General features: G+C 44.7%; 1 protein-coding gene across 11 annotated transcripts in view; it reads left to right on the forward strand.

The window, feature by feature from the left end:
- Window positions 1–12,556, forward strand: part of RALGAPA2 (Ral GTPase activating protein catalytic subunit alpha 2) — a 327,287-nt gene that overhangs the window by 282,280 nt on the left and 32,451 nt on the right. Inside the window, exon 39 of one of the 11 annotated variants that reach the window (XM_064572739.1) lies at window positions 755–3,173. The exons of the other annotated variants lie outside the window; for them this stretch is intronic. The gene's annotated coding sequence lies outside the window, so the exon portion shown is untranslated. Of the gene's footprint in view, window positions 1–754; window positions 3,174–12,556 lie in introns of those variants that run through there. 11 annotated transcript variants of the gene reach the window in all.

Here is a 12,556-nt window from a genome sequence, read left to right on the forward strand (position 1 = left end):
GCACTGGGGCTCTGACAGCCCCTCAACAGCTCCACCATCAGCCCGTTTCCTCCTGTGCTAAAAACGGTGCCATGACACATCTTTTCTCCCGCAGAGTTCTGCCTCCCTCTCTGCCTTGGCAAAGGAGAGCATGCTCGGCCCTCTGCCTCAACGTCCTCTAGAGCAGGTGACCCCAATTCCCTACTTTCCCTCAGATATCATTTAGTGAGCTTACATTTGATTAAAAAGTTTATGCATTACCGTCCCTTCCCTTTGGCTCTGCATTAGCTGCGCTGGTGTATATTTTCCTCCCTAAAAGATGGAGCCATTGAAAGCGGGGGCTGTCATCCAGCTCCTTTGTCATCCCTCCTAGTGGTGCCTGCTCAGGCATGGCTGAACACCTGACACTTGTAGGCTTACCTCTGCCTCTCCGTCTTGGAACTCAGTTTCGTATTTTTGCACATCTCATCTCTCCCTCCACCACCTCCCAGGGCTATCTCCTGCATCCAGGGCTGAGTTGAGTGCCCCAGATGCAGCCTCCAACAGCAGTAAGAGCATCTGTCATCAATGCACGGCACCCTGGAATCAGCACTCAGGCTGCTTTGCAGGGGCGTCTTGCAAAGAAATGGGGCCGCAGCGTCCAGTGCTCCCGGGTGTCGGGTGGGTCCTTGAACCTCGAGTGTGGGGACAGGTGGAATTCTGGAAGTGTAGGTGAAGAACAGATGCCACCTCAGAGCCATCCTTCTGTGATGTTTTATCTAATTTCTGGACACAGGATAAGAACAGCAGAAGAATAACTTGTGGAATTATTTCTTGTGCGTTCACTTGGAATGGCTCTCCCTAGGAGGAATGTAAATATAGTACTCTCACCTCATAAGATGGTATCAGATGAAAGATGACACGCTGCTTCAAAACGAGTGCACCCCATCAAGGAGATGGCTTTCCCCTGCCTCGTCCTCACTTCAGAGCGTTGAGCCTAAAACACCTCTGTGTCTCGTGTGGGGATGTCTGCGACTCGCTCTCCGCGACTTTGGGTAAGGCTGAAACAGCCCGGCAGAGCTCAGAGGGGCTGAAACCATCTCCACTTGTGTGGACATGCTTTTACTCTGGCCCATCTACTCCGGCTTTGAACTTTTTCATTTAAAAGCGGGCCCTTGGGGCGCCTGGGTGGCTCAGTTGGTTGGGCGACTGCCTTCGGCTCAGGTCATGATCCTGGAGTCCCGGGATCGAGTCCCGCATCGGGCTCCCTGCTCAGGGGGGAGTCTGCTTCTCCCTCTGACCCTCCTCCCTCTCATGCTCTCTGTCTCTCATTCTCTGTCTCAAATAAATAAATAAAATCTTTAAAAAAAATAAAAGCGGGCCCTGTTGCTGACCGTGCAAACCCTCAGTGAGAGGAGCTGCTGGCCCTTCTCGTGAGTCCTCAATGAGAGCCCTGTGTACAGGGATAGGAGGGACTTTTGTCACTATTTTGGCACTTACCTGTTAGACTTTGACGCAGAGGTCCCTGTCCTCTTTCTCTAAGAACATTGTCTTTGTTCTCAAGCAAACATCCAGACCCTGTAACTTCTCAGGTGACCTCGTCTCTGTAGTCCTTTGGGTGCATGATACCAACTAGATTTACGTGAGAACACATTAATTAGTAATTAGTAAGAGCTTGCTTTAAATGGGCTGAGGGGGGTTGTTCATGAATATTTACAGTTGCCAGACCTCATGTCAGAAATAGTTCAGCCCTGTAAGATAGGTCAAACTGCAGGTGGTGCAGCTTGGACAGAAATGTACGATGTATTAAAATTGAATTTGTATTTATTGCTTATATCAAAGGGCTTATTCCTGATTTCACAGACTAACAGCCTCTGGAGGTGGTCTTCTGTGCCCAGCCCCATCTTCTCCCAGCCCCCCAACCCCGCACCCTCCAGCTGGGTTTAGGTGTCTCTCCTCGTTCCTTCCACCTGTTTCAAATTTTTCTCTGGAAAGAATGCAGGCTCGTTCTCCCTCGCTTGTGCGCGCGCTCTCTCTCTCTCTTTCTCTCCCCTTCCTCCAGCTCAGGACATACTATTAGGTTGAACCTGAAGTTGCCAATGTTGGCCTAATCTTTAACTTCTCAGAGCCTTGCTTTTTTCAGCTTTAAAATGAAAATAGCCAATACCTTCTTCATAGAATTTCCTGAGAATTTTTCCAAATAATCTTGGCACAAGATTGGCACAGAATAGGAGTAATAATTATGTTTGTGAATGGACAGGTGGATGGATAGACGGATGGATGGACGGATGGATGGATGGATAGGAATGTCTGTCTTCCTGGCATGAAGTGAAAATGGCCAAATGGATTGTCACTAAATGCGCATGGTGTTTTCTTAACATACCGGCTCTTTAGCACTAGCAGAATTCACTTAGCAGATGCTGGGGCACAGCAACAAGCCAGATGTGGGTCACCAGGCAGCTGGAGCAGAGGTCGTGGCCATGCCCTGCCGGAGAAGCCCTGGCAGAGAGCAGCTGCTTTGCATATGGCAACTCCAGGATGGGCAATTTGAGGAATTCGTGCATTTAACAATGATAATGATCCTCCCTGGCAGAAGCAGGAGGCCAGCTAACAACCACAACAAAACACAAAACAAAACACCCAGGGACAAGGCATTTGGAGAGAGATCAGAGTTTGTTCTTTCAAAATAAACCATTCTCAGTAAATAAAGAATTCTTTGGTTTACCATGTACATGTAACGTGGCAGAGTCGATTTTCACCATGGTGAATTAGTCTGCTATTTCGTCTCCTTTAAATCATTAACTCTACATAACTGTTTTCTAAGGATATGCAGTGGCCTTTATTTTTAATTCTCTCCTAACCAAGGGAATTTTATAGCATTACTAAGTGATAAAAAGTTGAAGTAGGTGCCTTTAATTTGTCCTTCAAAAAGTTCAAAGGTAAAAGCCCTTTAGGTGGCTGATTGCTCACCTTTAATAATAAGATTAGCATTGTCCCAAAACTCGTGGGGAACCACCGCTCGGTAACTTTTGGCCTCCCCCCAGTTTTGGTCCCATGGTATCTCCTGGCTTGCGACACCAGGCAGCTAATGATAATCACCCATGGAGGGCCCTGACACTCACTCACGGATAGATGCAATGAGACAGTCACATTCTTGGACCGTCCCTGTAGAAAATGACGCAGGCATCTCCTTCTATAGTGGTCAGATCATCAAAGGGGGAAAATGGCATGCTCTCATGGCAGCTTCTGACAGTGACCAGTGATCCTAGCCCTTGTGCCACAAGGGCTTCTTTCTCCCGGCCCTTAGAATTCCTCTCAGCAAGTGCTTTTTCCAAAAGATCTATGATTTCAGTGGCCTACGTATCATTTGTTATTAGTCACAAGTTAACCCATTTATCTCTCTCACTAAATCTGTACAAGCAACGTTAGTAGATTCTCTGCATTAAAGATAGCCTCCGCTGGAGCTGCACTTTCCAGGAACTTCGGCTGCACCCAGAAGGGCATGTGTGCTCTGTAGGTGGCATTATGACCTGGCGACACACTCCCTTTGAGAATCGCAGAAACAAAGATGCTTAAAATTGTTTTGCATGTTTCCATTCCCCCATCTCAAGAATATTTTTGGAGGAATCTATTGCCAGTTTGCAAAAATTCTTGCGAATTCAATAAAACACTTAAAAATTATAAAATGTGGTGCATGATTAAGTTTTCTCTGCACCATTCATTAGACCTGTCTGCTCTTTGGTGTTGTTTTTTTTTTTTTTTTAAGACTTATTTTAGAAAGAGAGGGAGCTCAAGCAGAGGGAAGGGCAGAAGGAGAGAGAGAGAAAGAAATAGACACCCCACTGAGCTCTGAGCCTCTCACAACCTTGAGATCATGACCTGAGCCGAAATCGAGTCAGACGCTTAACCGACTGAGCCACCCAGGCGCCCCAAACATTTATTTTTTTAAGTAGGCTCCACGCCCAGCATGGGGCTTGAACTCATGATCTGAGATCAAGAGTCAGATGCTCTACCGACTGAGCCAGCCAGGCACCCCTCAAGACCTGTCTGCTCTTTGAATGTCCTCTACCCTGTCTGGTTTCCTCTCCCTGTGCCCTGCTGTTTTTCTCACCCAGAGGCATCCCCAGGGCTATGTCAGGGGCTTTCTGTGCCAGACCCCCATGCTGTGTCATCTCTCCTTCCCCTCAGCACTACCTAGAAGCCCTGGGAAGCGTGTCCTGCTGGTCAGTCGTGCTGCACCAGTGGTAAGCTGGGGAGAAGACCGGGACCATGAGGTAGATGTCTTTTATAGTCTCCATGAAGTCAAAAAATAATTACTCCTGACTGAGGAAGTGTAGACTTTTTTTTTTTTTTAACATTCTCTCATTCACGCACTCTCCTTGACCCTCAGAGGCCAAGTCGAATACATACCAGGACAGGGGATCCCCAGGGCATGCTTACATGATGTCCCATGAAAGCAGTGGGACCCCATCTCTATGATCAGCATGTGGGTATGAGGAAGCCTGGAAGGCAAGAGCAGTACAGAAAGTACCAAGGGAATTTCTAAAGTGACATTTCTAAGGAGCCATGGGGCAAGAATAGTCAGAAACATCAGTTCACAAGTGAATCACCCATATACTTGTTGAGATTCAGAATCCACTGTAGGCAGCACTCAAGTTTCCGTGATTTAAAATGACTATCCTAGTCCCTGGTCTTCCTGTTTCAGTTTTTAGTTGAGAAGAACATTTCCCCTGAGATGTTTCTTCATTGTTGGAGGAAGCAGTTTCAGGCCATGGGACAAGGAGATGCCTTAGCCTTCATCAAGGCCCATGACTCTGGGCCAGATGTCTGGCCACCATACAGGCTACTGACCAGTCCTCAGCCCCAGGGCCATCCTGCCTTCCATCCTCTGCTCTGTGATGCCAGAGCTCCCCACCCCACAGTTATCCCTTTCCAACTGCTCTTCAGTTCCACTAACGAGTGCTGCTGTGGTCATGAACAGCACTCCACCTGGCCCCTGGACTCCACACCCATATGGCATCATTCCCCCTCCCTGCAACATGGCCCTACAGGTAAGCCCTGAACCCCCTTTCCCAGATGAGGAACTGGGGTTCTGAGAGGCAAGCTACTTGCCTAGGGCCATGTGGCCTGAACACAGGGTTGGCTTAGACCATGCTATCTAACACAACACATGTGTCTCTAGTCCTTCTTTTTGCTCAGAGTCATTGCAAAGACGAGTGTACCCTCTTCCGTGATTTTTAATGACACCGAGTAGCACATAATTAAAAAACAACGATTTGCCAGAAGCTTTATCACAGTTGAAGAATAACAATCCCTTCTTATTGCCTCTCGGTGTTTTGATTGTGGAACAAAAGCCCAAATGGATCTTGCAGTGAAAAGCTGCATTGTTCTCCCGTGCTGAAGCATGTTGCAACTTCAAAGTACATATCTGATGAAGCTAAATTATTTTCTCATTGAAAATATCCATTTGAAATAATTAATTAATAAAACTTTAGAATTATATACTGATTGTCTTAAGGAAGTGACCAGAAATAAGCAGAGTAAGATCAATTTTGCTTTAAATGGACTCATTTAAATTTCCCAGTCCCTCCCTGATACATAAATGAAAGAATTGAATTAATACAGTTTATTACTCTAAATTCTGGCCTCTTACATCAATAATACAGATAATAATTCAGCTTGGTAGTCACCATTTATTTCAGTTTAGCTATAAAAATTGCCAATTTATTGTGTACTATTATTCTTGGTTCTGGAGGGAGAGGGAAGGATCTAATTTCTCTATTTTCACCTTCCCTGTCAGCAAATAACAGTATCTGTGAATTAACTTTGCATGACTAGTGCAAATTCTTAACTAAAATAATATTCAAATTAAACTGAGACAGTATAAGAGAGTAGAAGGGGCCAGGATTTGAAACAAATCAGCCTGGGCTTGAGTTCAAGCCCTGCTCAGTACTAGCTGGGTAGTCTCAGAAAGATCATTTCTGCTCCCTGTCCCTGCTTCATCATCTATAGTTTGAGATTTCCAAGAGGACCCCATGGGTTCATGGCTACAAAAGGGAATTTCTAAAGTGACAGTCACATCTAGACTTCTCTCAGTCCTATTTCTAATAAGCCCTGTTTTTAAGAGCAGTGTGCCAACACCAGGCAGGTTGTTCTTGTTTATTTCATAAGGATTGTCTTTTATTCTAAGTGAGATTTGCCCCACTAGAACTCAGGCTAATTATAATGTAAACTCAGAGCCATAATGTGTTTTAGAATCCCCCACAAAATACTGTAACACTTACTGTGATGGTTGGGTGTTATATATATTATAGAAGCCAAGAGTTTGAAGAGAATTGAGGAACAAGGAAGTTTTTGTTTGTTTGTTTGTTTGGGTTTTTTTTTACATCTGAAGGAAGAACAATGGATTTATCATAGGGAGCATTAAGTAAATATCAGCTAGATGGATGGATGGATGGATGGATGGATGGATGGATGGATGGATGGATGGGTGGATGTTTGGAAGAGTGGGTGGATGAAAGGAAGGAATGAATGTTAGAAGGGTGGGTAAATGAATGGATGGTTGGAAGAGTGGATGGATGGATGGATGGATGGATGGATGGATGGATGGGTGGATGGGTGAGTGGCAGGCATAATAATTCGAAGTAATAAGGAATTGAGGGAAGAGGAACCTGGGCTTTCTGGTATGGATAGTCTACTTCATGGGGATCATATCTGCCTTCCTGGTCTGGGGACATGTGATTCAATTCTACTTCACATTTGAGTTGTGAAGAACATCTCCAGCTCTCTTTAAATAAAATACAGAGTGGCTCCAAAGGACATTTTCCTCATCTGGACCATGTCTCATGCCATTAATAATATAAAGCTAGTGATTTAATGGAGCTGCTTTTGATCTATCAAGAAAAGACACACCTAATTCAATTTAGTTATTTTTCCAAGAGTAAGTGTCTTAATTTGCAGGAGAATGATTTGATTATAATTTTAAGTAATACTGCAATTATATTTTTAGTCATGAAGATGATATTGAGTGACTTTATGAGATCCGAATGTGGAAAGTCCCAGAGAATTGTGTGAGTTGGGTATTTGATCTTTAACAGCATTCAGGGCTGTTTCTGTTTGTAATGTGACAAATATATTTTAGAATGAACAAGATTTCTGACAGGGAATTTTGAATATAAAATATAAAAGCAGGCAGTTTTCATTTAAAGTGCGAAGTAGAATAATCACAGAATATAATGACATGTAAAATCAAGATGTAGACACCCATCATTTTTTATCTGTATGTTTTCTTTTTTAAAGCATGCGTTACTATGAGAGAATTTCTGATTCTGATCTTTGTTCCCACTGGGTCAGCCTTGTTTCTTTATTTCCTTCTGCATTACTCTGAAAAATGGAAAATTTCTAGAAACTCAAAAGTACCTACTGAAATGTAGCATAGATGTTGAATCTGTTATCCAAATGTCACACTCAACTGGGATTGAATATTCACTCTGCACCTGATGACATATATTCTCCAAGTACAAAAGAAAACACACACACAAAATCTTCCCTCCCACAGTTTACCCTGAGCCAGATTTAGCCGTAGCTCATGGAGAAAATTGCTTTCCTGTAACTGACAACCTGTGGGGTCGCTGGCATGACACTCTGCAGTGTCAGGTGAAAGCCATGGAAAATACCACAGCAGGCGAATGGGAGTATCACCAGAAGCACAAAGAATGTAGTGGTCACCCCACACTGTCCACCGTCAGATACAAGGTGCCAGGCCCTGGGGGGATGAGGACGCCAGCATGTGGGTGGGCCTGCCGGGGGTGGGAGGTAGTTTCCATTAAGGAACGAGCAACAGACAGACGGAGGCATCTGCATCGCCCAAGTGCGAGGATGTCCTGACCTGGGGTGCCCCTGCTGCGGAAGTCCCACCCTGCAGACAGAGGATTCGAACATCAGCAGGGTTTAAGTGGAAAAGTCACCCTGTCCCTGCCCTAACCCACAGGCATTTCTCTCGCTGACATGTTATAGCTGGAAATACTTACTTGAGACCTAAGCATTGAGAGTTATTTAATTGGCAGGAGGAAAAACCTTCCAAGTTTTCTTTCTCCTGACGTTGTTGGAGAATAGTGTCTGAATTGGAGGGGACAGGAAAAAAGCTTCCATTTCTTCCTTCAGGCGTCCATAAAAATGCCAGGAAGGGGATGGAGCTGGGCCTTCTGTTAGTTGTGGCTACCCCAGGCTTTTCTCTTCGAGGGAGAATTCTGACCTCAAGAGGCAGGGCCATGGCTGAGAGTGGGGGCTCCACAGTCAGGCTGCTGGGGTTTGAGTCCAGGCCCTGGCATTTACCATCTGAGGGGCACAGAGCATGTTTTGCTCTCTGCACCTCAGTTTCCTCCCCTAATGAAAAGAGTAATAAAAAAACCATACAGGTGGTTACAAGGATGGGATGGGATTCAACCTATAAAACACCCAGCACAGTGCTTGGCCTGTGGAAAGCACACGATCATTTTAGTTGGCATCACCTCAGCGGAGGTGCCTTGGTCCTGGGGCTAACTTACACTCAGGATGCAGTTTGATGCATATGCCATAGACAGACACCTCACCCGGAGGGCTGTCAGGACCAAGAGTGCTTTTGTAAAAGGGCATCCTGTGCACGGCGTGTTGCCGATTGTGTCTGAGGCCATGCAGCCACCGTGCCTGAACGTCACGCCCTACTTTTCCCTGAGATCTCTGCCAGTTTCCTTGCAGGCAGTTTCCCTTTCTCCCCAGGAAGTAGGAGTAGCACAGGAATGCACAGCAACCACCTTGCAGGCTCCGGGGCCCAGTGGAAACGGGTGGTCTGTCTACACTACTTTCTTCAAAGACATCCCCTGGTCCACGCAAAGCAGCTAGACCTGCATCCAGACAAACAATTTTTAACAGACGTGAAATCAGAGTCATTCTGTCAGCCCCTGGGAATTTCTGTGACCAACCTTGAAAGCAAAACATAAAAATTTCCCACTACGTTATTTAACTTCCATATACGTTTATGGCTTTTACCTAACATTGACCCAGTTCCTGGAACAGATGTAAGAGGAGTAAAAGGTGCTTTTGGCCGTCCAGCTACTCAAAACCCCTTCCGCTTTCATGGAACCAGCATTCTCTGTGCTCATCTGACCACCTGGGATTTGCACGGGGCCCATGTCTGTTGACGGGCCTGGCCATACCAAGGGTTAGAGCGGTTCTACGGTTCCCTGCATCTATGCATGTCCCTCCCCCACCCCGGGACCACTCAGCGGGATAGCTCTACTCTTGTGTCCCCTTGGTGTAGCTTCTGCCGAAGGGAACCATTTGCATCACACGCTGTCTTCAATTGCCAGAAATCAGTTGCTTTAATATTGAGTTGCAAACATAGTTTTGCTACTTCTGATCGTGGAGGAGCTTTGTATCATTAGAATTTCCCCAACTTCCCAGTTAGGTTTCGATCATTTTCTTGCTCTAACTGATAAGTCTGTGGGTGTATTGAGTTTCAAGTGCCAGGTCGGCAATAATAGTTATCACTCAGGTGTGCTGTGATGATGCCCTATTTTACCCGGTAAAGCAGAGTCTGCATAGGCTAGAGGAGGCCACTTGGCACCCTTCATATGAGCTGATTTTCGGTTTCTAGGTCGCTTGCATTTGGTAACCCCCTAACTTTTCTTGGAGTTTCTCCTTGACATCTGATAATTGGTGTTAAGATGAGTATCTTCCTGGAAAACTCAGATGCCGTTAAACCATCGTAATTATTTTTATAGAACTATAGATGTATTTGTTTGTTTTAAATGTTCAAAAGAAAAAAAAAATACAGCTCAAACTTACAAACATCATAAAAAGGAGTATTTCACCCGAAGTGTTTGCTGAAATGAAAAATCAAGAAAGTCTGTATAGAGCTTGGTACAAATACTTTGGGCCAGAAAATTTAATTCTCCCATGCCTGAGCCCTGTCCTACTTCATCTGGGCCCAGTGGGTTATTGATGGGCAACTGTAGAGGATATTTCAAGAGAAGGATAACCAGAATATCTGCCACAGAAGATTTTCTTATCCTTGTTGACTTTGTTCTCTTATTATCTATCATATATCATCATGAATCTGTTTTATTTTTAGAATCAACCTAGATATAAACTAATCTGTTAGGTCACATGGGATGCACTTTCACCTCCAAAGCGAGAGTGCTTGAAGCATAAATATTGGATGATTCAGTTAAAATTACATTGCACTAAATAATACCTGTAATGTATTCACAATAACTTTCCTCTTACGGTCAGTGACGATGAAGTTAGAGCTGAAAAATCCGTGTTTACTGCTATTTCAGTTGTCTGCCCTTTCTATACCTCACGACAAAGAACATTCCAGACTTTCCGAGCCAATTCTGCATTTCTGATTGTTTTACATTTAGTTGTGACTTTTACATGGATGTGGAATGCCAACAGAGTGTCAGAGGTAACCAAATGGCTCCAGCTAAGGCTGAGAGTACCTTTTTTAGCCCTTCGCATGCCGTATCTTTAGGGTGAATGGGAATCTGTGGAAGAGAAACAGTTCAGGTGACATTGACTGCCTTCCTCCCAGAAACCACACTATTGGCATAAGGACGGCAGAGCCCGTGGGCTTCTCTACTGTTCGTATTGATTCAGCACTTCTTGGGTCGTTTTCATCAACCAAGCAGCCTGTGCAATCCTTGCTCACTCACTTGACAGCACGTTCTCTAGATGCTAAATAGGCGCAAGGGCTGATTTTCTCATCGCTCATGGCGTTAGCGCCGTGAGACTTGGAGTAGCAGTGTCATGGGGTCCTTTCTCTCTTGGTGATTTACCAAAGGTGAGGCGTATGCACAGCACCGGAGGAGACGGAGAGGGGAGTGCTCCTTCACAAGCCAGTCCCCTGAACAGAGCTGGCATGAATAGAGATCCAATCCGTTGCACCCTTGGAGCATCTCAGATCCTGAGAGGGAGACCTTCCATTCCCTGTGCCGGAAGGACGTGGGAATGTGGGAGCAGACCTCTAAAAGTCTGTAATCTAATCGCCTGAAGCAAACCTATCTTTGTCCCATTTCCACTTACTCTTGTCATTTCCTCAGAATTATTCTTAAACCTGGTTATAGGGGTATTTTCTTCTTTCTTAGCAGAAGTGGACTGCTTTCCTTTCCAGGAGTGTATTACTAATGTTTGAAACCTAATCTAATATCTTATACCTCTGTGTGTTTAATTTCCTTTTCCCGAACATCCATTTTATTTGGTTACGTTGTTCAGTAAAGTCATCCTCTTCATCCGTTACCAGGCTGTGACATTTACTTTGAATGATTCATTTATTTGGGGTCTTAAACAGTCCTAGAATTTAAATTTGCATTATATTGAAAGACAAACAGAATCTCTGTAAAAAATGATGTATGGCTTTAGGCTGTAACTGGCATCTGTTCCTGTCTTGATGATTATGGAATTTCGTCCATTTATTTAGGATTATTGAATGCCAGCCCAGCCTACCTATGGAGTATTCCCCTGGGTGGCAGATACCAGGGAAGATGTTAAGGACAGAGAAGTGCATCCAAGCGGAGGCTCCTCCTTCCAGAAGTGCCCTTCCCAGGGTTCTGTGACGTGGCTCCCTCCCCAGTCCCTCTTCCATCTACCTTTCCTGCGAATGCCCCACCCCCAATTCCAGAATGTTTTCATCACCCCCAAAAGACCCCCTTTATTCACTGGTAGTCATTCCTCATTCCCCTTCTCCCTGCAGCCCCTGGCAATCACTAATTTCTAACTCTGTGGATTTTCTTATTCTGGACATTTATATAAATGGAGTTATATAATATGTGGCCTTTTTTTTTTTTTTTAAGATTTTATTTATTTGACAGAGAGACACAGTGAGAGAGGGAACACAAGCAGAGGGAGTGGGAGAGGGAGAAGCAGGCTTCCCACCGAGCGGGGAGCCCGATGCGGGGCTTGATCCCAGGACCCTGGGATCATGACCTGAGCCGAAGGCAGACACTTAACGACTGAGCCACCCAGGCGCCCTAATATGTGGCCTTTCTTATCTGCCGCCTCCCACTTAGCAGTGTTTACAGGGTCATCCATGTTGTAGCACATTCAGTATTTCATTCCTTTTTATGGCTCTCCATTGTGTGGATAGACCACATTTTGTTTATCCATCAGTTTATGAACGTTTTGGGTTGTTTTCACCTTTGCCTGTTATGAATATGAATAACGCTGCTGTGAACATTTGTGGACAGGTTTCTGTGTGAACATACATTTTCAGTTCTCTTGAGGACTGCCAAGCTATTTTCCTCAGCAACCATACCATTTCACATTTCCATCAGCAAGGTATGAGAATTCCAGTTTCTCCACATCCTCACCAACACTTTCTGTTGTTCATTCTTGTCCTTTTGATTATAACCATCTTAGTGGGTTTAAAGTGGTATCTCAGTGTGGTTTTAATTTCCATTTCCCTAATGGCTAATGATGTTGAGCATCTTTTTATATGTTCGTTGGTCATGTGTCTATATTCTGAATTGGAGAAATGTCTATTCAAATCATTTGCCCATTTTTTCATTGGGTTGTCATTTTATTATTGAATTATGAGTTCTTTATATAATCTGGATATGAG

Source organism: Mirounga angustirostris, unplaced genomic scaffold (genome assembly GCF_029215605.1).
Source record: "Mirounga angustirostris isolate CCGP_5_RB_7025 unplaced genomic scaffold, mMirAng1.0.hap1 SCAF_10, whole genome shotgun sequence".
Lineage (NCBI taxonomy): Eukaryota > Metazoa > Chordata > Mammalia > Carnivora > Phocidae > Mirounga > Mirounga angustirostris.